Source organism: Phaenicophaeus curvirostris, chromosome 1 (genome assembly GCF_032191515.1).
Source record: "Phaenicophaeus curvirostris isolate KB17595 chromosome 1, BPBGC_Pcur_1.0, whole genome shotgun sequence".
Lineage (NCBI taxonomy): Eukaryota > Metazoa > Chordata > Aves > Cuculiformes > Cuculidae > Phaenicophaeus > Phaenicophaeus curvirostris.
This window is the reverse complement of record NC_091392.1, coordinates 105,421,649-105,444,993: the sequence shown is the minus strand read 5'-3', so window position 1 is coordinate 105,444,993 and position 23,345 is coordinate 105,421,649. Positions and strand designations below refer to the sequence as shown.

The following is a 23,345-nucleotide window of genomic DNA, read 5'->3' as shown; positions in this document are numbered from 1 at the left end:
CATGAATTGTTGTTTTAATTGATGGAGACCTTATATGGGGGGAAAACAATTTCTGATGTGTCTGCATGCCACTGTCATTGTTTTTTCTCAGTGCCTTTCAACAGTAAATCTATTCTTCTGACAGTGCTGTTCTAGCAACTGAGCTGATTGATTATATATAGATTCACACCAGTCTTTCAAAAAGCAAATACATTTACATTTCCTTGGGAATGCTTTAATTTTTTTAACTTTTAACAGTAGCTGAAATTAGTCTAAGCTCTAATGATATTAATGCAATTTTATGTACTAGGGTCTAATCTTTGATACACAGGAAATCTCTAGAAAAGAATGGTAGCTCTGAGGGTTAAAAATCTGTTCCTATGTGATTAATTCCTCTCTTTATGTTTTTAGAGTGGTGGAATAGCAGAAAAATATTTAATTAAGGGTATATTTGTGAATCTTGCCTGAGATTGCTTAATGCATAAAACTTAGAACCGAGGTGCTGCTCAGCTAGTAACGTTTCAACAGGGCCCTTTCCTTTCAGAAAAGAAAACTCCTGTTTGGAAGCAATAATTGTCTCCTCAAAATATTTAGCCAAATCAAATACTAGTGCAGATCAGGGTAGCTCCATTGCCTTTATCAGGCTAATGCCCCTTCCCATTGCCCAAGGCTTTGATTGATGATTTACATAAAGCAAGCTTGTCACAAATTCATAGGAAAGTTTTATACTTGATTTTATGTGACTTTTTTCTTTTAGCTGAGTTTAAACCATTTGGCAATACCTTAAACTGTATGTGGCACTGGCTTTTGTAGTTTGTTGTCTGGGTTTTTTTAATACTAAATTCTAGTATGTCTTCTTGAGCTCTTTGTGGAGAGACATTACAGTTGTGTACTGAAAGAGGCATAGACACAGAAGTGTATGTCATTTCCAAAAATGAAAAGTAAAAAATGTTTTTATCTGATTTACCCTGTTGGAATGTGTGGGTTTGCTCCAGAAAAACAAACAACAAAAACACACAAACAAACATCAACCCCCCAAAGCAGAGTACATGGGAAATATAACGACTCAGTGGGAGGCAAGACACAGATTTGCTTCGAGTAGTAATCCCTTTGATTTCTTTTTCTTTCATGTATAGTACTATCATTTATAATTGTAGTATTTGTTTGCATGTCTCTAACTATAGTGTTTACTCCCAGGAATTGTTTTGTGATGGCTGATTGCCCCAAATCAAGGATGGCTAGATAACCTTGCCTTTAGCTAAAATGGCTTGCTGTTTTTTCAGCAGACAAAATACAATTACTGATAGAATACAAAAAACAAATATTTTTTCTTTACCTAGTAACCTGCAGATGAAATAAAATAAAATCTGATGTTCTATTTGTAGCACAATATTCACAATCTTATAGAGAAATCTGATTCTCCAGTTGAATAAATGCCTTTGCTCCTGCTTGTTTTTACTTACAATGTATTTGGACAATTAGAAGAATAGCATTAACTTGGAGGATAAAGATGTAATAAAATGCATGGTTTCCGTTTTATTCACCAATATCTTCACTCAGAATAAACATTTGGACATAGTTTTGCAAGCATGTTGTAAACTCCTAGTGACGCCTGCCAGAGATATGACTACTGTCATCATTTTGACATACATTCCCTGTGATACCCTTTACCAACTACTGTTCTGAGCCAAATCCTTGCATTAAAACATGCACTGTCATTGGAGGCAATCAAATCCAAATGGAGATTCTGTTGTTGGACCCCTCTCTAATTTCATCAAGTGTATGTGCATTTATTGCGAATGCATTAAATTACTGCATCAACCCAGTTACTTCTATATTCTACAGTTGCTCATTTATATAGAAAAAGATGGTGCTGATACAATGCAAACTGCATCTTTCTGTTTGCCTAGGGATTTGTGCTATATGGATCTCTCATAAGTATAGAAAAAAAGTAGTGCCATAAGAAGAAAAAGTTATGGTTTTCTGTAAATTTGTGCTTAAAATGTGTATTTTCTTCTAATAAACATGGCAAGGTTTCCTTGACAGAAGCATTATCTTTCTTCTTCCCTGCCATCTCTAAATGTACAAAACTCAGTCAGACACAATATTTCTATATTTTTACCATTCTGTCAAAACTTCATTGAAATTTCCCTAGAAAACTGAAAGTTGTTTTGCAAGATAGACAAACTGATAGAAACACCTTTACGGGCAGTTGTATAAACTGGTTTCCTTAGGAAGGTGAACTGACAATATAAACTGGCTTGTTAAATTCAAATTCCTTCAACTGTACACTGGACTAGAAAACCTGTTCCTCTGTTTATCATAGAGGGGAGAAGTGTTAGCAGTCCTGCTGTTGCCGAATTTGATGTGCTGCATCTCAGAAGCATTGTTCTAATTCTAGGAGGTCTGTGAATGGATTTAGTTCTACAATAATCTCAACCGGATAATGACTGACTTGGTTGTGCTTTTTCTTCTTGTGAAGTGTCTTGGAGGTTTTAAAAAAAGTGTTTCTTTGACAGCATTAGCTGAAAGGCAGGGGCAAGGAGTGGAATCAACTGCATATCCTCTCTCAATCCTTCTCTTCTACCCACCAATAAAATTCAGGGAAATTGAGTTGATCTGTTTCAATTTTGACTATATATATTTTTTGTCAAATTGTAAATTGTTAAACTTTCACTGTAGTCAATGGCCCTTTAGAAATGGGAAATATAATATTTCACTTTGGAGCCTCAAAATATACATACTGTTGGAATTTTGCACATTTAAAAATATTCCACAGCTCAAAAATGTGGTCAAAATACTGCCTTCCTGCGCAGAAGGTTTATTTCTTTGGATCCGTATTTTCTAATGACTGGGGAAAGTGCAGATCTATTATAAATGCAGAGAAATGCTGAGTGGTTTAAGTATTCAGGCTTTGTCAGCCCCTCTCTGAGGAGCATCTGTTGGGAAGTCCAAAAAGAAGTGTGTATTCTGGATGGTTTTCCCTTCCCCTCCTTTCCTCCCTTTGTTTTCATTGCTCTTCCTGGAAGGGAGTATCTGAGGCTCCCTAGAATTGGGGATGTTTGAATAAATGAGAAAGACTGACAGCACTTTCTTTTATATCAACAATGACTATCTACATGTAACATAAACTTCCAGGACCGTTACAATCAGCTAAGTTAAATAGATTGCCCAGAATGGCTATAGATTATTTCAAATAGCTCTTCCTCCATCTTATTGGTTTAAGCGAGTTTTTTAATGTGGAGTTGGCAGTTAAAAATCAGTTAAAAATCCAAGAAGCCTAGGCATGAAGAGGACAATAACGACACTTATCAAAAGATAAAGTTACTACAGCTTTTCCTTGTATTTCACCTCCTTGTGGCTGGAAAGTATGACTATTGAACTGACACGTGTTATCCGAGTAACTGCTACCTTTGGTTGTGCAAAGCTCACAACCAGCCTGGCAAAGCACAAATGCCTCTGCTGCAAGTGGGTACCTATACGTCTGTGCTTGACTGCTAGGAGGGTAAAGCTCTCATGCCAAAAAACTAAACAACTTGATGATGTTACCCCAGTGGGATCTTCTGAGATAAAAAATAACATCTATATGCGAGTTCTACTATATTTGCTCTGTATGGTTACTTGGAAGTTACACTTGAGACAACAGCATGCAGTCTAAAAGCAGCTGTTGAAGAGCAAAGAAAAAGGAGAGATTTATACTAGGTCTTTCCTTCTTGCCCTGTGCTCTGTGTGTGTCCTAACAGGACTCCTAAAGCTGAAATTTCTACTGGTGAGGCACAGGCAGTGGTGGGAGGCATGCGGATGTGCTGGCAAGGCCCTGCGGAGAAGTCACTGCTTCTCCCACTGCCATGGACACCCTTGCTCCCCTGCTGCTGGGGAGGAAGGAACTCCCTAGCATCTATGGCTGGAGGGGGGTAGGTTTTCTTCTTCTTTTTTAATCCAGATTTTTTAATGCTATTCTGCTGGTTTTGTCAGCTAAGTTTCCTTCCTGCTTGAATTATTCCTGCTATAAAACTGGAAAACTAAGAATTTTCTGATTGGCATTTTCATCTTTCCTATTTTGAGCATCTATTCAGTTTCTTGTAATCATTATGATTCATGGCAGCTCTAGATCATGCTTTTCGCTCTCCTCCAAGGGCCCAGGGAATGACCAATAACCCTTCAGAGATACCTTGGGTTTTGTCTAAGATGACATTTCGAATAGTCTGTGTTCAATGCTTGTGATGGCTTTGGGCAACTCTGGTTGCTTCTGAGTTTTAGAGCTTCTTAAAGATGTTTGCTAGAGCTTCTGGACCCTACGTTATGCAGTAGCTGATGTTAATTCAGACCTCTGGAGCTATGTTTGTGTGATGGACTGAAACACGCCTGTCTTGCTTAGGGTTACAGGGATCGGTGTTGTCCAACCAGCAGGCACCTTGCATAGATGCAGTGGAAACTTTTTACTGAAGCAGCTTGTGGGTAATAGCTTATTGACAGTGGCAACTGAGAGAGTCATGACAGAAAAGTTGCTCCTGTCTTGTTCCTCCACTAAATGAAAACTACTTGTGTGGTAAAGCAGTATTCTGTTTCAATCAGCAATGAGCTATTCAGTATTATTTATACTCTGTAGATTGCTTGCTGGAAGGAGTCATCTAAAGAATGATCAGAGCTGTCTCGAGGAATGCTCTGTACAACAGCTGTTTGCCTCTGGGGGGGCTGAGGCTTGTCACCTCCACTATCCTGTCACGTGCAGAGCCAGTACACAAACACCCCAAATCATTGGTGTTTTTAGTGTCAGTATCAGTTAACTCTGGAGCATGAGGTATTACCAAGGTTCTCATCTTGTTGGTTTTGTTTACTCCTACTGCTTGAGTATTGGAGATGAGTGTCACCAGAAGCCACCCGAAGCATCTCCTGAAATAACTTTCTTACAAGCCTAAGCCTTGTAAATGTTTTCTGATGCATTCCCATCTTCTCTTCAGTCCCATAAGAGCATTATACTTTAACCAGTTAAAACCATTTCCCCATCTCATGTGTTCTAGTAGTCCTTAACCACAAACATACATTAGCTGTACAGGCTAAAATATGTGCATGTTGCCATTCTACTATATGCATACCTTTTCCTTTAGATGTACTTAGGCAGCTGGAAAGGTTCCCTAAAATGATGATCTTGATTAAAAAAAAAATACAGAAAATTTTAGTGAAGAGGATAACTAACTGTCCTAGTTAGTGACCTCTCTGAGTAGCTTATCAAGCAAATACTGAATAGTCTTTGAACTTGCCCTTAACACAGGCATTGATATTGGGCTCATCAGTGCTGCAGAACTGCAGTATACTTCAGGGAATTGTTTATCACTGTGATCCTCAAAAATAGGATGACAGGAATGGCTAGAGGCAAATACCAGCCATTTTGTCCTGGCATGGTCTGGGTTTTCAAACACTTTTGAGATGATGAAAGCTACATTCTGTTTTCCTTTATGGGTGTTATCCTGCCTGCTATTATCTTTCAGCATCTGGGAAATAATGTTGTATCTTGATGAACTAGCTCAGTTTTTATAAAAAGCATTTCCTGCATTTTATTCTGAAACTTTTTATTTCTTCACAATATTTGTGGCTGCACATACAAACCAATGCACTTCATGGCTTGGTTTCTAATGTATCTACTGCCTTGGTGAATCTTTGGCTTGAAGAACTTGTGAGTCCTTTACTCAAGTGATGATTTCAATAGACTAAGCCCTGAACTTTAGAGTCAGATTATTTTAGAACCCAACAACAACTTTTTATTCTGTCTGTTTTACTTTTATAAATTGCTTCTGTTTTCAAAGAATTTCAGAAGTTAGTTCACTGATCACTGAATCTTTCCGCATCTGGAATAGAGCATTGCTGTTAGGCTTGACAGTTTATGGAAGGCAAAACACTGGCACACTTAAAGATCACACTTACATGTATGACACCTAGTTACTTTACACATTTTGACTAGACTACTCCAACATGAAATTGGAAGGAAAAGAAGAAACTAATTATGCGAGTTGGCACCAGGAGAAGCAGTATCCTCCTCTCTAAAATGGAGAATTTTACGTTCTACCTCCTCCTGTGTGATTAGTCATTTGGAGAATAGCTGTTTGCCAGGGACTGGGCAGCGTTCCAGTTGTGTGACGTTATTGACATGCCCTGATCATCACCCATTTCTGCCTACACTTTCAGCCTACGTACTTGAAATGTTCATTTTGTCAGCTTTTGGGTGGACAGGATGCTGGAGCCTGGGTGAAAGTGAGATGAGTGAACTTCTCTAACAAACAGGACTTCTCATTACACGCATCCTTGTTGCAGTTTTCTTCTTTCAGGGGGATTTCATTTGAGCTAGCAAAGCCAACAAGGGGCTCCCTTCAACTTGGGGATCAAGTTGCAATATGGAGGTTTTCTTATTTAGCAGTCCTGGGTTAAATAATCTTCAGCAGCTAAAATAAGAGCCATATCTTTTTTCAAAAACATGAGTTTCCGAGTGCTTGAGTTCTGTTGAGTGACTGAAGGAGAGATTCCACAGCTAATCTTAATATATCTGTGTGTTCTCATGAAATTATGTCTGTAACCCCTTCCCCCTCCAAGAGGACATCATCACGTATTAGTCAAAGGGTTTTTGGAAGGGTTACAAAAATAACTCCGTTACACTCACTGAAACGTGACTGACTCACTTGGAAATAAAACCTATGCTAGGGAACCATAAGAAAGATATGAATTATGGGTGTCCCAGATTTTGAATGTGCTTTTTGGTCTTTCTTTGCACTTCAAAAGCCTTATGTAATTGTTAGAATGAATCAATGAGTTACGCGCATATGCAGAAAGCTAAAACAGAAAGGTTAGTTGCTTGAGAGCAAAACCAAAAAAAAAGAGCAATAATCCCTTTCTTCTTAGTCTCACAGCAGACATATTTGACAGTGTTATGGCTTATTCTCTTCTTTCTTGTTCCAAGGGAGGGGGTGTCTCCCAGTGCTGCACTCCCAGAGTCATATGTGGGGCTGGCTTTCCTTTAAGCAGAGGTGCTATGGTCAGAGCTTGAATGAGCACCAGCAACCTTGAACGAGCCCCAGCGACCTTGAACCCTGGCACAGGAAGAGCAACTTACAATCTTTCTGGGAAAAATGGTGATAAATGTTCCACTCCAGCAGTTGGTTGTGCTTTCAGTGCTCCCTTGAAAAATAAAAATTAATAAAATAGCAGGAGACTTATGTATTTAGGATTTGGTTTACTTAAAAATCAAGTATCTATCTCAGTGGCTCAGTAGCTGCTTCTGGGAGCTCTGGTATCACCTGGACAATCAGTGCTCAGAGACAGCAAGCTTTATGTTTCCTTCAGTGTTAAAGGACATGAGCTACCTGCCTAGCTGGTGAATGTGATTAATTGTCACTTGTCTGTAGCAGAGGAGTTATGGCCTGCTGGCTTTTCATATTGGTTGCTCTGCCTTGCCCCTCTCTCCTACAAGGCTATGAAAACAGGAGGAGAGGAGGCTGTTGTAGAATTTATCAGTATGGTGCTGATACACAGTGAAATGCATGAGTGTAGAAATACTTCTCCTTTTTAAACTGATCTGCATCCACAAATAAGCAAATAAAGCATGAGTAAACCTCTTATTTTTTTCACAGATAAATGTAGTCATGAAAAGCAGGTCAGTTTCCAAAACTACTGCTTTGCCAAATGCAACATTTGTATATACACATCAGTGTGGATCCAGCACTGACATTCTAACAGCAATGGAACAAAATCTTTGTCTTTTAATGCAAGCATTTATTCTTTGTTCCCTCAATAGCTGTTCAAGATGTGACTTCATTGATGGGCATATGCTGAGTTTTGTTTAGAAGAATTATTTTCTATATTTGTCCTGTGACATGGGCTGGGGAAAGCAGAGTTGCCATGTTACTGAAAATCTTTATTTTTTTGACATTTCATATGAAACTCAGATAAAAGGATTATGTTAAATAAATAAAAAGAAACTAATGTGTTGTTATTACTTATTTGAAAATAAAAAGAAGATTCATCAAAAAAGTCTCATCCTCATCACATTTAATTCTTACTTTTGCTGCAGAGAAGTCCTGATTTTTATACTTATTAGATAACGAGATTATGCCCCAAGAAATCTGGGATGTAGTTCTAGCTGTGTTATAAGCATACGTCCAGATAATGATCACCCTCATAATCTTTTTACTTAGGGGTTGGGGAAGATAGGACTGTAGTGAGGCATTTTAAAACCAGAGCTGAGATCCTCATCAGGTCTCCCCAACTCCAAACTTTTCTCCTGATCTTCATTTTTACATTATTATTATTTTTTTTCTTCTGTATGTCCTTCTTAGCCTGCTCTTCTGACAGCCCAGCTGGTACTATTTATAATTGGCAGGCCATTCAGGGCTTAGGCAAAAATAGCTATAAATTAAAACACGATTCACTGACCACTCTCTCCCCTGCCTTGCACCTTCTGTAGATACTTCCATGTGTGGAAAATGAGTGGGGAATTATATTATTTTTATCTATTAAGGTTTTGTGCATTTCTCACAGAGACATAAAAGAGCACAGAACATATATGGCTGGTACTGAATAGAAACAGAGCCAGTAGTTTGCATTAGGGTTTGTGTGATAGTTTTTCCTTTCGTTTATGCTTTCCACTTTTAGTATATTTCATTCATTTAAATTATTTATAAAACTGATAATACATAGATCTTCCTTCTGTTCTGTTCCAGAGAGACCCTATCATGAAAGTTAAAAATTAGATATGTTATAACTGTATCTGCTAAGCATTAGGAGCCTGATTATTCTAGACAGTGATATCTGGAGAGTACACTGATAATTTTAAATAGTTATTCATGTAGATAGTGAATTGGAATTCAAAGAGGGGTGGGGAGTGTCAAGCTATTACAAGCTCTATAACAACAGCTCTGGAAACCTCAACAGTGATTTAATAACGAAAAAGATTCTAAAAGCATTTTAAAAAAAATCCTAAGTTTACAATGGTCCCTACCTGTAGAAAGGATGATTAATAAAATACCTTTGAAATGCTAATTATTAGGATGAAAGATTGATAATTAGTCTGTGTAATTACCAACCAATTTTGAGAACTGACCTTACAACCACATTCATTGTTTTGGAAAGGATGATGGGTGAGGGAGAAGGCAGCCATAGCAATCCACCCATCCTTACTGCACAGATACATAATGTGACGTGTAAACCCCACAACTGGTACTGTAACTCAGACAGGAGGAAAGTCTTACAGGTAAGTGTGTTTATATTGAATGCGTGGAAGACATGCTTAGGTTTCGCCTGATCTAAATTGTTGCCTCCTCTGAAAAATGAAAAGTTCTTGGAAATTTTTTGCACGGGTTTGACATCTGGTTTTTTGACTGGTGTTTAGATTCTGTACCTAGCTAAAGGAGCGATTCTTTTTCAAGCAGATGGTTTCCAAAGGAGTTATTGTCCAGTGTTCTGGTCTAGCATCTGTAAACGGGGTTGAAGCTTTCCTAAGACTATGTTTTGATTGTGCTTTTGCACTAATGGCTTTCCTTAGAGCAGGCATCCAATTTCTCTTAAATCCTTTTAGGTCCACTTGACCCAGGAGAAGGAATTCTTAGCAGGAATTTTCCGTTCTTTCTGCATCCAACCATTGCACAAACAAAGTGAACAACTCATCCCCTAGGAGTAAATTACTGTTTTTGGTATGAATGTCTTCAGACTTCAGCAACTGCAAGATGTGCAGCCAGATTTGTTTTAATTCTCCCCTCCCCTTTCCCAGGAACTGTTGCTCGGAAAAGAGTTTCTGGGATCAGTTTTGACTAGCTGTTATCAGAGCTTTCTGTCTTTAAATATGCTCTTTTTCATATGTGCTTGCTGGCATATTTGTTACATTCACTGGGTAATTGCTATCCTGTACTCCACGGAGACCTTAATCTGCCACTGAAGCAACTGTAGTTCCTATGTTGAAGGTAGAAGCTTCTTTTTGAAGGCTGCCGTAAAGCTCCTATTCTTGCAGAAGGTAATGGATTTCAAAGCCATAAGGAAACCTGTCAGTGGGATCAGACTGAATATTGCCCTAAGGCACATAGATATCTTTTTAATTTATTTCTATTTTTTTCCTTTTTTTAATGAATTAATAAAGACTAAAACTTTTCAGACTTGGAATATTAGGAATATCCTCAAAGTGGATTTGCTGGCAGAGGCTGATGTGCAGGATCAAAGATGTATAATAGATTAATTACTGCATGGACTAGCCTCAAAGAACTGAGAGTCATACCGCGATGCAGAGGTCAATGATGATTTTTTTATTTGTTGTGTAATCTATTTTGAATGCCTGTCAGAGCTCTGCTGTGACTGGTATTGTTGAGCAGTGCTTAATGCATAGCTGAGTGGCTTACCATAAAGTTGAAAGTATATATTCTAGATTTGGATTGCATTTTATCATGCAGTTAGTTTCACACATTTTCTTGCAGAAGAAGACAGAATTTGAAAAGTGTGTGCTTTTTAGATGGAAAAAGAGAGTTTGTGTGTGTTTGACAGTAATTCTTACAACTTCTTTTAAGAGTGTACTGAGTATGGTAGTGTTATTGGACTGAAATAAAGGGTGACAAAGGCATTAGTGCTCTGCAGTACCCTGTTGTGAAGTTGATGGCTGACTTTTGGGGGGGATTTTACTTCCTTTCACTGTCTCTTGCTGTTGGGGAAACAGACTTAAGGCTTGTGTCTGGTGTGCAAGCACACAGCAACATGATGATGACAGGCAGTTGTCATCCAAGCTTTTGACAAGGTAAACCATAAAGGAGACTGTACAACCTGGAGAGCTGCCACAGAATAACAAGGGGAGGGATGTGAGAAAATGGGTGAGCTAGAGGATCTGGAGGTAAATGATTCCTATGTATTCCTCATTACCACACTTTCCTGCCTTTTCTATATTTTTAAAGAGTTGCTCGTGGTCCTGGTGAGCCTGCTGTCTTAGTTCCCATGCTTTTGCTTTTCTTGAATGCTAATAAGCTTGCTTAACAAGGTTAAGAGCATGAGAGATAGACAAAATATGTTCATATTCTTTGGTAGTAAGTGAATACCTGAACCGACTTCAGGTGAACCATCTTCTAGACTCATCAGCCTGCTGCCACACCTGTACTAATTAGCCTTATAAAGATATTTTTATTATAGTATTTACTGTGAAGAATTTCCCAGAAATTGTGCTTTCTGTGTAGGAAGGTGAGTTTAAATTATTTAGGTAACCCCTTTCTCATACTCATTTTCTTTTAGAATTATTGTCATCTTTATTCTCTGTGTAATATTGAGAGCAAACTGATAATTGTAGCTTTTGTAAACTGTTGGTACAATCACTTTTTCTAGGTTAAATGATGTATGATGTTTTACCACAGCCTTATAAACAGGAAAAGCCAGCCTAAAGACAGAAGAGAGATACTAATTAGAGAATGATAGAAATACAAATTTAAAGCAGCCACAGTAAGGCAGAGGATTTAAACAAAAGAGCATCCCTTTTATTACAACCTAAGCCTTAATTAAATAGATCCTAAGTCTTCTATTATATCCTAAGTTTAATTGCATAAAAAAGGGGATGGGAGAACTAAGTCTCCACAGCCATATTTGGCAGAAGCTCCAGAATGAGATTGCCTTTAGAGGAGAAAGTAGGAAACGAGCCCTTGTAAGGACTACCTAAGAGAGATCAGGATGCTCTAACTTGGCCAAGGGGAGACAAGGAGAACCTGGAGTTCCTGCCATCAAAGAACGGGACAGAAGCAAGTTGGTGAGTGCAGGCCAGAACTGGATGCCCCCTGAAGTAGCTGAGGGAGAAGCTGATGGTGAAGTATGATCTGGTAATGTGTTTTACTGTTTTATCATTTAAAAAAGATGTTTAACTCTACATTGGTGTTGTGTATTTGTAACAGGATGGCTCAGCTGGCTCCCAGATTGTCTGTCATTCACCATGGTGAATGGTGTTTTCTTGAGTGTATGCACAAGGAAATGCTTTTTCAGGATATTAGTAGTATCAGATGCTGATCTTCCAGAAGGAACATTTTTAGTAGATTATGAAAGGATACAGAATACAACATCTCCTTGCTTTTCCATATTCCTAACTAATAGAAAGATTTCTCCACTACATCTGGGGACTCTTTCCTGCACACAGCTTCCCCCTGCAAGCTGTCTCCTGCAGACAGCATATTTTTGCTTCATTTGTTTCTTCCCACCCTCCTCAAATTGGCCATCAAGGGACATATTCTGCCTCAACTAGTGTACAGGGCTGTGATCAGTCTTGTTAGCTGGTCTTTCTTCCATGGAATCCTAGCCTTTGTATGTTGTCTCAGTTTGTTTTAATTTGTCTCCATATCTACTGGATTGTGTAGCTAGTCTAAAACGAGTCTGTTCTTGTGAGCATGATTAGTAGGTCTGAATAATATAAGCATCGCTTTTCCCTCTCAGTTTAATACAAACAATAAAAAGAAAAACATAGCCTAGATAATCACAAAGGCTTAAGCCCACATAGTTCATCAACTGAAAGAAGTTTCAGTTGATGTTTCAAGAGTTAGGGTATTTTTTCTGAGTTTGGGTTTGCGCGTGCATTTTTTCTGGGACAGAGTTGTATTTTTATTAAAATTAGGTAACTTTTCCCTCACAAAGAAAAACATACTATCTAGCCATCTTTGATTTATGTCTTGAGTTCTTGCTTCAAATCGTGGGAATCATACAGAATATCTGAATAAAATCATTAAACATTTTGCATAACAATATTTTCAAATTATGTTCTTAAAAGCCTTGGCTGGTTTACCTGAAGTTAAACAGACAAAAGGAAAATGATTGCTAGTGGGCATTCTATATTATGTATTTTATGTCTCTACAACATCTTAATATTTGAATGCTTAATATTATCTACCTATATTATCTCTATAGGTAGAAAATGATCCCCTATCTTCCATTTTCTACAGATGAAGAGAAACTCAATTAGACCTATCTCTCCAAACCTCTTTTAAAAAAGCATCAGGGCCCAAGGTCGTGCAAGAATGATATGGTGATGTCATGAGCTAAACTTCATTCTTAGGCTTATACAGTGGACTGCATTCCTTTTCCCTCAGCTGAAGTGCCTCCAAAGAGGATTTGGAAAACTTCATACCACAAGCAAAGCTTCCTGTGGATGCCTCCCCGCTGCTGCTTTCAATGCAGTTTTGGTAGAGGTTGCTTATGGTCTCCTTTATCAGCAGCTCATATGCAGAAGTCTGGAACTTCACAGAGAGAAAGCAGTTAGTGCGAGACCCTCAAAAACAGTGTGTGTGGACATGGGAGAAGGACTCTATCTCAGTTTTAGGTACTGTGGCTTCTCATGGGTTTGGTTCTCAGCTGACAGAGGCACTAGGTGCAACTCCATCCCCAACTGAGTTAATGGGGCCAAAGACTTGCTATCCTTATTCCTAGCTGCCACTCAAGAAAATAATTTGTCTCCATTGCTACCATCTATTCAGGAGTATTGAGAGAGAACAGCTGGATTCTTTACCCATACATCACTAAAGCTAGGAATTCGGTTTCTTTTAGATAAAGGCAGAATAATTTATTATTGTCTTTATATTATACAATTTTCACATCTGCAATTTAAAATGTATCTGCAGCTGTGACGCTGCAAAGCCAGGGCTGTTGTCTTGTATTCGAAAGCTTCTGCTTTTATTTTTTTCTTTTAATACATCATTTTTCCTTCAGTATGGGATCTCTTTTCCAAAAATACTGGGATGAAGAGCCACCTAGCCCTCACCTTATGAAAGAGGTTTAGACTGAGCTGCTGCTATATCCTCCTGGACTGGGAACACCAAGCAAAATCTGACTGACACCTTTGAGAAATAAGAGCATGTTTCCACATATCTATCCGCTTTGCATAATCTCTGATATCTGAATTAAGTTTATTGACATATTAACACTGAAGCTGAGTTAATATACTGTGTTGTATAGTACATTATGTATGACTTGGGCATCAATAGTGCTGGCGCATCAGCAGCAACAGACTTGAAAATGTCCTTTCAGTGACAGAAATCCTAAATAATACTGAAAGCAAATTCTGCTGGCAGAGTTTTATTTTGTATTCCTTGTCCCATTACTATGTTTGTTACTTGCAAAAGTACTCATGTTCAAGCCATCTAGCTTCCTCTTCTCTCCTCCATGTACTTGTCACAAACTCCCTGTTCCACATCTTTCATATTACAAATATTCCCATCGTGCCACATGGTAATTTTAGTTTGTAACATCAGAAGTGTGAGGATTATGTTAGCTTTCCTAAGCCAGGGCACCATGATGTGAAAAAGAACAAAGATGAGCATTACCATTTATAATAATGATGTGCTACAAAGAAGAGTAAGAAAGAAAAAGAAAACAAACCCCACTCTGTGTTTTTTGTGGTTATATATTTGTATTTCATGCTTCCAAATACAGCTTAGATATAGCCTGTTTTACCAGAAGCTGTCTTGCCTATCTTGTAAACTATACATTGGTCTGACATCAGATACAATGTGTATATATAGACAAATATGCAGTCAGAGGTTTATTGGTCTTAATATAACTCATCTTAAGCCTGATTACTTTGTTTCAAAATTAGACTCTTAGAACATATTAATTATGGACATATCCCCAGACAACATGCGTGTCCATTGAGGATTTCTGCCCTTAACTCTGATTAGTGTTAACAGGAGCTATCCTCCTAGAGAACCGAAAAGAGAAATAATTTTCTGCTAGCTCTATTTTTCTTTTATGGTATAGAACAATACTGAAGTGTTGTGGGAGTAAATTGGTAGAGTGCTAGTCTGAAACCTTTTCTTTCTGTGGTGGATTCTGGGTCTGATAAAAGCACATTACAATGCTATACACAGCATTGTATATTTTTAAGCTTATATATAAAGTGATATCCCTTTTTGTTTTCCTGGGGTATCTTTGTTGTTGTTTTTGTTTTCTGATCTGAAATAGACATAGGATTTTTTTTTCCTTATTTTTTTTTCCTCTGGAAGCACTGGACTGAGGAATGCTCATATTATATGAATAATGTCTGTAACACCTGTGTTGTATGCGCTTATTATCCATTTGTCAGGATTCTTCCATCTTGGATTAGTCAGGAAAAAAATTAATTTGCAACTAGCAACAGGAACAGTTCTCAGACAGAGGAGGTAGCTTGTGCTAGAATGTAGATAAAGATTATTGAGTCTATGTAGACTGAGACTTATGTGCTCTAGTGTAAGCAATGCATACAATAATTAAAATAATTTCTTAGTGATGGAGAATTTACTGTGTCTCTTGACAATTCATCTCAGTAGCTGACTTAAAACATACTTTTGATCTCCAGACTGAACGTGCAAATACTGGTTTCTGTTGTGTATCTGCCCACTAATTTAGAGTCCTCTGAAATATCTTCTTCTTGTCCAGTCTCTTAAAGATTATAATCTTCTCTTTGAAGCAAAACACATTTAGTTCAACATCTCATTAGAGTAAGTCTTTTTTTCCAGACCTAAATAATTCTTGATGCTCTTCTCTGCACTCTTCCCAGGTTTATTTATTTATATTTATTTATTTTAATGAAAGATATTGTAGTTTCATAGAGCTTTGCCTGCTTTGTTTATCAAGACATTTTGGTTTGTTTGACTTCATTTACATTCCCATCTGTGGCTGTCCTGAGCTAAGGAAATGGTACATGTCTTTGTGCCTGTCCTCATGGAGAAATGGAAAGCGCAGGCAGGTATTATCCAGAATAAAACCTAATAGTTTTATTGTCTAACATCCTTCGGAAACTGCACCCAGAAATAAAGTAGGATCTATTCCAAATGATTGTGTCTATTCTTAGGAACAGCTAAGATCTTATGATCATCATGGTAGCCCTGTGTGACAGGGGGCCATGTTCCAGGTATGGGGTGATAAGGCATGCATAATTCATGCCTTATCATGGGGGAGCATCACAAGGAGGAGAAATCATGGCTTTCTGGATATAGAAAGGACAATAATATGGTATAATGTAATTGCAGTTATGCCAACTGCTTTGCAGTCATTGGAGGGCTAGCAGCACCGCTACCCAGAGTAGTAGTAGTAGTAACACAAGAAAAGTAATTCTGAAAAATTCTGTCAGTCTGTTTTCTGCAAAGAATGCAAAACAAACTCTAGGGTTAGATGAATGATGATGCTTTCAAAGCATTGCTTTACAGGTGGTGGGCAAGCAAATAGGTCTAATTAAGAGAAGTCATGGGCTTTTCACAAGGCAGCTCAGGAGCTGACCAGCCTCACAGGATTGCCTCTGAGTCCTGTCCACTCAGCTTCCCACAAGGGAGTGGTCTGAAATCTCTTGACTTCGTTTATTCTTTTCTCTCCTGTCTTTCTAAAGTGGCTGAAAAAATCCTGGTTTTATCATTCTGTTCACAAAATGGAAGGAAAGCTGGCTGAGAAAAAAGCTGGGTGAAAAAGAAAAAAAGCTGATCATAAAGGCATAGAATGAAATTCATGTTGAAAAGATGGTGGTGATGGAAAAATAGGAAGAGTGTAGAAAAAAATATGAAGAACTGCGATCCCTCTGTCTGTGGATAATTTCTTTCACACAGGCTGTGACAAATACTTGTGGTACATGAATACAAAGATAACACTTCAAGTATTTGTCTTATTCAAGTTATATTTGAGGAGTTATTCAGGAAACCTTTACTTTCTTAATCTTTGCCACTCGGATACAATATGGATTCTCCATTACCTTCCTGCTACTACATTTTGTTACAGTAAATGCACATGTGCATCTTCAGCTTTTACTTCTGGTAAAGAAGCAATTTAAGCATCTTATTTGGCCCCTGGCTTGAGGTTTTCATTTGGTCCTTGTTTAGGTAAATTGCTGGTCCTGATCAAAGTTTTATTTTAGTGAAGGCTAAAAATTGGAGGGTACACAAATGGATCTTGGCCATGAGTATCTACTCTATAAATCTGCTGTGCTCTGTGAGTTAGCATACGTTATGGTGAAATAGGAAGAAAACAAGCACTGACACTACTCCAAAGTAAAAGCGATGGCAAGAATGTGTACAAGTAAAACGTCCCGTGACACTGTAAGTGGGTATGGCTTTTTAGCATGAGTGGGCTGAGCCTTTTCTACTAATTCATTTTAATTAATCTGATTTGTTAAACAAGGTTGAACGTTGCTGCAAGCTGAATTGCTCTGAGTATCATCTCAAGAAGTGATCTCTGCAAAGGCACAGCCCACGATATTGCCCAATTTCCATAATTAGCTCTGGCTATAACAACTGAGTCTCTCAGAAGAGAGAACACAACAAATAGCCATGGTATTCAGAAGATGCATGAAGTATAACTTTTCTTCTTTTTAGTATTTTTTTAATAGTTACTGTAATCCTATCAAGTTGAGTGGTGTGTTTTATTTTTTTGGGAAGGGGGTGATGAAACACACACATATACACACAGCCCTGCTTTAAAGCTTCATTAACATAGAACTTTACTCAAGGAGGAGATGTTAATAAGTAATGGAGGAAAAGCTCTGTTCTAGAGATTAAATGTGCATGTTTCTAAGTACAAAGTTCGCTGCAAAGTGCAGCTGTTTCTCTGGTGGCAACCCTGTAGCAGCCCCAAAGCCCTGGGTTCAAAGTATGCCTGCTTTTCTGTCACAGAGCTAACTGGGGCAAGGTCCAGCCAAAGTTCAGAGTTCGTTGTCTAAAGGCTTGCTGGCTCTGTCTGCTGCCCTATCTGACATGCTCGGGATAAGCAATAGTCAGTTTAAGATTATAAGTACAAAACTCAAAAAACTTCCTGTTCTCTTTTCCATTGTGTCACATTTCATTAAAGGAGGAACGTTTTAGGAGAAGTTGCTGAACTGTTTAAAAATAATGTGCTGTATAACAAAGCAACCTAACTAAACTCTGCTGAAGGGACAGACTAGGAAAATGATGCATGCAGGAAGTAGTGCCTGTTTGTGTTCTCCTTGCTCTCAAAATTTATTTAAATGAACAAAAATGAAGTAAAAGAACTAATTCTCTACATACAAAGAGATTAAACTAAATGGGTTTTTTTCCCTATAAAAAAAGGAGGCATAAAAAAAGAAAAAAGCTAGTCCATGCATTTCCTTTATGTTATAATAGCAATGTTCCACACCGTGGAGGTAAAGAGAACTTAATACATCTGAGTATCTTGCCTTCAAATTCTCCTTTTTCTCCTCCTTCAAAGGCTTTTTGCAAAGCTCACCTGAACTTTTTTATTCAGAAGGGCTGCAAACCCCACCTGTGCAGGTTTTTTTATTAGCTATGGGCACATCAAAGGCTGATTTACTGAAGCACAGACCATGAGTGAGAAACAAGACTGGTGGCTGATAGCAAAGGCTGGTATAAACATCCTTGGAGGAATTTATATTTCAGGCAGTGTTGTAGCTGTATTACAGGCAGGAAAGAGTTTCACGTCTGTTCCCACATCCTTTTTCAAGGAAAGGATGGTAAACCACGGGTGGTAAGCCAAGTCATCCGTGCTCAGTGCACATGGAGTGCTGCAGGTCTGACTAAACTGCTGTCATCTTACTTCACTGAAAGGAACACGGACATTCAGAAAAGTTTCTTAGACATCAGAAATCTGCCCCATTTGTATCACAGCTTCTGTTTCTCTGGGATCAGTAAATTTCATCATTGAGAGCCACCATTAAAAACAGGATGCAAGGCCTACAGTAGCCAAACCCATGAATTCTGGAGAAAAAGAATTATATGTTTATCTACAATGTTTTTTTTCCCTTCCTGCACACATTTGTGCATGCATCAAACATCAGAGGACCTTTCCTCTGATGAGTCAGCCCTGGTATGACCTTCCACTTCTGAGTAGTGTGCTTAGACAGGTAACAAAAAAAACAAACAGGGGCCCACAGAGAGAACAATCAGACCACAGCTTGTAAGGGTTCAGGTGGTCATATGACTACATATGTTCCAAAAAAAAAAAAAAAGGCAGCCAAGGTCAAAAGATCTAAAATAATATGTTATAATGGCTGAGCCTTTCCTGGAAAGGCATGGAGAAGGAGAAATAACAGGTACTGCACATCTACTGTTGCATTCCTCATCTGGACGGTGGAAAACCAGGAGTATTCACGGTTTTTCTGTTATTCTTTGCTGTCTCCAAGCAACCATAAACAGATCAAGTCACTGAGACTAGTAATAAGTAGTGACAATTGCAATGCATGTCCATAATTAATTAGTTTGGTCCTCACTGATACAGGTCCCTGACATACTCATCCCTGTGAGTAACAATTTTGGTTGCCTCCACTGCTAAAGTTCCACCCCAGTCCATTGTCACATCTTTGGAATCTCTTTGCTAGACATGGCCTTGAAGTCTTTGTTTCCTGAGAAACTAAACTAGTGCCACTACTCTCCCCAGTTCTGTAGACTACTGAAAACATACAAAAGGTGAGAAGAAGATGATGAAATTAACAGCTATACAACACATACATTGCTTACTCCACTGATAGATTGCTTACTCCATCTTCAGATGTTATAGCTCTGCTGGATGGTACCTACAGATTTGAGCCTTGGCTCATGTAATCCAAAAAGATGACCCTGTCAGTCTACTGTGGAGTGGGCTTCTTTCATTCTTTTCTCTTGGCATGGACTGCATTTTATGGGTAATATATTTGTAGGGAAAGGTATAATAGGAGGAAGGAGAAGAGTCCCTATGGCCCTGTGGTTATAAAGGTTGCATGGGCTGGGGTTCTAGGCTGAAGTTCAGGTACACAGACCAAATCAAGCAAAGCAGGAACTCGGACCAAGTCTGCAAGGCAGCAACTATTCTGGTTGTTGGCTGTGCTGAAGTAGACGGGTGAATGATTTTATCTGTCCCTCTTATTCACGACACTCTTCTGTGCCCATGTCACCTGTCTTCAGTTAGAATAAAAGAACAAACTGGAAAATTATTTACAGCTCAATTATTTTTTTTTGTCTGAGTGTATCTGCTTTTGTTTAAAACTACTTATTTTCTTTCTCAGTAGGTAGTTTGAGAATTATCTCACCTGTTGTGTACCTAAACCAAGAACCTGACCCTGGACTAGGACTAGTGCCAGTACTGGTTGAATGCAGATCTACTGGGATCCTAGTACTGAGAGAGATCTAACAGGTAAGTATAAAACAAAGTTTACTCAAGGGTCTGAGGCCCTTATAAGACTGATGTTGCTATCTGTTCCTCTCTGAAAACCAAATCCCAAGAAAAAGGCACATGCATGCAGATATGACTTGGAGGGATTGTTTTCATCATGCATTAATATCTTTCCACTAAGAATCTGTGCCTGTGAATTGTTTTTTTACCAGTTTACACAGTCCTCAGCTCCTGTTTTCTCATCCTTTCAGGTAAGACTATCAGAAAAGCGCTTCTGCAGTTTAGCTTGCGTCTTCTCATTCAAATTTATGTCTTATGAAAATACAGAGTGATTTCCTTTGGCAGGAATACTGGAAGAAGCAAAGAATACTGCAAAATAGGATTGGCACAGCTGCCCTTGGGCTGGGTCTTTTTATTTGTTTCTGATTCTTTTTGTTGTTGTTGTTCTCCACTTCAGAATTTTTCTTTTCTGCATGTGTACTGTATTCAGTCTTGTATACACTGGAGTCGTAGATCAAGAGGGCTTGTCTGCAGCTGAAGTTTTACTGCTTTATTCTGCTGGTGTACTTAAGGCAAACCCTCCAACGTCTCTTCCTTTTTCCTAATGCAGACTGTATTATATCAGTAAGATGATGCTTCTACAACTACTTCTGATGCTCTGTGAAGCAAATTGACATCTATTATTTGACATCATATCTATGCAGCAAAACTGTGAACTAAGAATTTCAGTGATATCATTACTTAATTTTAAAAAACATATTTAAAATAAAAAAAAATCCATACTTGGTAAATGTTAAAAGCCGAAGGGATCTCTGAGTAGCTAATGACTTTGTATCTTGGTAATTATGAAACTAATACAGCTTCACTTAAAGTAGTGGACACATTGTTACAAAATCAGGAGGAAAGAGTGAATTAAATTGAAGTTATTTTTATATGTATATGTATATTTGCTATGTAAGGACTTTGACAAAGTTCTTTAAAGAGTTGTTGAAACAGTAATGGTTTTTCCTTCTATTCAGGTTAAATATTTCACTGGAAAGAACCTTAGATTTTTGCACTTGAGTCCTATAGCACAGCCTACTCTATGTAAAATAATGATTGAAGTGTCTGTTTTTCTAAAAAAAAAATCCTGAGTAAAGTCATCGAATTTGTTTACAGACTGTTAACTATGGCATAATACTGGTGAAAGGTTCAAATCCTTCCCATGAAAGGACCTTGTCCTTCTTGGTCTTTCTGTCTGACATGAGATTTCCTACAAAAATACAGATTTGCATTGGTTCTGTGTAAGGGGAAGGTTCTGCATGATCTCATCTGTTGTCAGGATCTGGGCTCTGGTTTGCCTTAATTAATGATGGAGCTCTGTAGTTTATTGTGGAGATGCTGGATTTAAATTCAGATTCGGATTGTGGTAGAAGCTTTTGGTTTACTGGGATCTCAATTTTCATGAAAGTCTCAACAAACCGCCATCTAAAGTGGGAGTGATTTAAGTATTGAATTGTATTTTGATGAAAAAGGAATCACAGAATCACAGAATAACCAGGTTGGAAGAGACCCACCGGATCACCAAGTCCAACTGTTCCTACCAAACACTAAACCATATCCCTCAGCACCTCGTCCACCCGTGCCTTAAACGCCTCCAGGGAAGGTGACTCAACCACCTCCCTGGGCAGCCTGTTCCAGTGCCCAATGACCCTTTCTGTAAAGAATTTTTTCCTAACGTCTAGCCTAAACCTCCCCTGGCGGAGCTTGAGGCCTTTCCCTCTTGTCCTGTCCCCTGTCACTTGGGAGAAGAGGCCAGCACCCTCCTCTCTACAACGTCCTTTCAGGTAGTTGTAGAGAGCAATGAGGTCTCCCCTCAGCCTCCTCTTCTCCAGGCTAAACAACCCCAGCTCTCTCAGCTGCTCCTCATAAGGCCTGTTCTCCAGCCCTTTCACCAGCTTTGTTGCTCTTCTCTGGACTCTCTCCAGAGCCTCAACATCCTTCTTATGGTGAGGGGCCCAGAACTGAACACAGTATTCGAGGAGCGGTCTCACCAGTGCCGAGTACAGAGGGAGGATAACCTCCCTGGACCTGCTGGTTACGCCGTTTCTGATACAAGCCAAGATGCCATTGGCCTTCTTGGCCACCTGGGCACACTGCTGGCTCATATTCACACAAAAGTAAAAGGATATTTAAGAGTTAAACTGGAATTTATTCCCTAGCCGTGTTTCTTTTAGCTTAGTCTTCCTTTCTGTAAGTCACTTTCACACTCTGGGATTGATTCTTTGTTCCTGTTCTTGCTCCCCAAAGTGCTCCCTGCTTGACTATCAGTACAGACGTGTAATTTTCATCTATTGCGGATTTTCCAGCTTTTTAGTTGTAACTGAAAATTTATGTGCTAAGTTCAATTCAGTGAATTACATGACAAATCTGCAGCAAGGCAGACGCCATCAGGGAGACAGAGAGACTGGCTGTCTGTCCTGCCAAGTATCTCAGTCCTAGGGTGGAGCAAGCTTTCTAATGGATGGCATATGTGAAGATGAGACGTGCTGACTTTTTGCTGTATACATGTACAAAGTTCCTACTAAAGATTTTTCTTCCAAATGAGAGTTTGACGCAGCTGGGTATATACCATGCTTTCATATCTGTTGGAGACGGGAGAGGGAAGGGAAAAGGTTAGGGCATTTCAGTACATTATCAGCCATGCTGGCAGGCGGTGTGAAGATCAAAAAGGAGCAAGTGTATGCCTCACAACTTTTAAGGTGTGTGCCTGCATGTGTACAGTATGTTTCATAATGCAACTTAAACAATCGCTTGTTAGCTTTTGCTTATTTACATGAATTGACTTTAGACCTAACTACTATTTTATATATTTATTCATATTTCTAAACTTTGTGCTATTTTTTATGCTGAACATATAACATCATCATGCTTTTATTTCCTATGTTCACAAGGAAACTTGCTTCCTTGGAAGCAGATGAATTGTTTATTTTTCAGACAAAATAAGAACATACTCTTTGGAAATGTATTACAGCATGATCTGGTCTGGCTGAGGGACTGATAGGTACGCTTTACACAAACAACAGGTGTTCAAATTTATTGCTATGGCTATAGCATTTGCTGAAACATGCATATAAAAATCTCTGAGAATGCATGAAAGATTTTAAAATGTCTGCATTTTTTTATTCATATCCCATTCAGATGGCTCATTTTTAAATAGCAGTGGAATCATTTTGGCTTATTTGGTTACAGTTAGTATTGGCTGAAGAAGTGGAGACAAGATAAAATAATAGGTTATTTTCAGTTACATGTCTAAGGTGTAT

General features: G+C 38.5%; 1 long non-coding RNA gene across 1 annotated transcript; it reads left to right on the top strand.

Moving 5' to 3' along the window:
• Nucleotides 1-9,363: 9,363 nt before the first annotated feature.
• Nucleotides 9,364-23,144, top strand: LOC138727802 (uncharacterized). The gene is made up of 3 exons (XR_011338617.1): nt 9,364-9,973; nt 19,937-20,064; nt 23,020-23,144. It is a non-coding gene; the product is annotated as an uncharacterized lncRNA (long non-coding RNA).
• The last annotated feature ends 201 nt before the right edge of the window (nt 23,145-23,345 follow it).